This window comes from Octopus bimaculoides, chromosome 13 (genome assembly GCF_001194135.2).
Source record: "Octopus bimaculoides isolate UCB-OBI-ISO-001 chromosome 13, ASM119413v2, whole genome shotgun sequence".
In the NCBI taxonomy this organism is placed as follows: domain Eukaryota; kingdom Metazoa; phylum Mollusca; class Cephalopoda; order Octopoda; family Octopodidae; genus Octopus; species Octopus bimaculoides.
The window spans coordinates 44,680,411-44,682,129 of NC_068993.1; the positions used below are offsets into that span (position 1 = coordinate 44,680,411).

Consider the following 1,719-nt stretch of genomic DNA (forward strand, 5'->3'; position numbering starts at 1 on the left):
TATATATATATATATATATATACAGAGAGAGAGAGAGAGAGAGAGAGAGAGATAAACGAGGATATATAAACATATTCTCGTTTATCACTGATTCATTCTACACGAATCAAGGATAACACTTTACACTCAACTGTGAACCATGGCACGCCTATCACGAATTGATCTGTAATAACATGGATCAGCGAGAACCTCACCACAATTTCGCACTGTGTGTGCTGGCAACAATAATTCGTTGAGGCTGAATCATTGTGTAACAAACTATCTTATTAAATCCTGAAGCGTAAATTAAATCTGAACCAACGATATTTTTTAGTTCAATTCGTCTCTGTTCGGGAACCTCTTTCCAAGAGATTTCGTACGCCAAATCTTTCAAAACTAAGCATCAAGATTAAGTCCTCTCATTCGCCCAAGAATAGGAACCAAGGGACCAATACCTTGTCTGGTATGTTGTCAACAAAAGATATTAATAATCGATAAGGTTGTCAGAAGTTCAATTATCAACATTGTAATGCAATAGAGAAATCCCTTTTGCATCGAAAATCCTTTATCAGAATATGCTAGTCAATGTGCACCATCTGCCTACGATACCGTTTAACTCTTTAGCTGCCACATCTCTGTGGGAAAGGCTGTACTTAGTCCCAAAATTGGCTGGTGATTTAATTCCATATTGATGGGAAAAAAAGATTGATAAACCAAAATATACATTTCAATAAGCAACAGGAGTAAGATAAATCCATCAAAGCTTAAGTGAATTAATGTTGCTAAATTTAACAAAATTTCTAAAGCAAGATGTAAAGTTTACTATCCATCAAAGTTTATTTCACTTACCGTTCAATCTCTCAACCCACAAAACTCAATAAAACATTCCCTCCAATTTCTGTGAACTATATTTTGATGTGAAACATCAAAGAAGAGCGGCAAACTTGGTTTTTAGCTGTTGTGCTGAACCTGGTCATGCCAAAATAGTTAGTCAAATGTCTGAATATAATTCACATAGCATATCTAGTGCTGCGGATTTTCCATGTCTTCGTCTTCACTTGAGTATCAAACATTTGTCTCCGACATGCAGTAATTTATTGCGATTCAATGTTTGTCGTACTGGGCATGTTATATATCCCTTATTGTTCAATTTTTTTCTGTTATATATATGTAAGTTGTGGTAACCACAGCAGAGATGGAGTTTGTTATATCTGGTGTGGGTCCCAGGATAGTATTTGCGACTAGCAAGGAAGTTATTTAAAAACTAAACATATTTTGGTGTGTAATAAGCATTTTTGTAATGTGTAATTTATCAGAAATGGTTAATAGGTCAGAAATAGCAACAAAATCTTCCGCAAACTATTCCTTAATGTCCCAAGAAAACGGGAACAAAAGTGAACTAGAATTTGTTGTTTAGAAAGATGAGTGACTGACTTCAAAATGTTGGTGGTTTTTGTTGTTTTGTTGCTTGTCTAGAAATTTCATAAGAGACGCAGTATTATAGAAAGGATAGTGAAATAGACATTATTAGACACACAATTGATGATGACATGTCATAGTTTTTATATCCTCTTACATGTGTATATATTTAAAAACCTCATTTCGCTTGGAAGTAAGGAACTATGCTTCAAAAACAGAAAAATTCTTAATTCACTCAATTAAAAAAACAGCTAATAAGAATAATAATGTACCAAAATACAAGAATTGATTGGAATTGAAAGTTTTGTCGGTGATACTTTT

The 1,719-nt window shown here is 33.7% G+C and overlaps 1 long non-coding RNA gene across 1 annotated transcript in view; it reads right to left on the bottom strand.

Annotated features, from left to right (window-relative positions):
* LOC128249293 (uncharacterized) overlaps positions 1-1,713 on the bottom strand; it is a 12,648-nt gene extending 10,935 nt beyond the window's left edge. The window contains exon 1 of the long non-coding RNA XR_008265389.1: positions 829-1,713. This is a non-coding gene — a long non-coding RNA (uncharacterized LOC128249293). The remainder of the gene's footprint in view (positions 1-828) is intronic.
* Between the last annotated feature and the right edge of the window lie 6 nt (positions 1,714-1,719).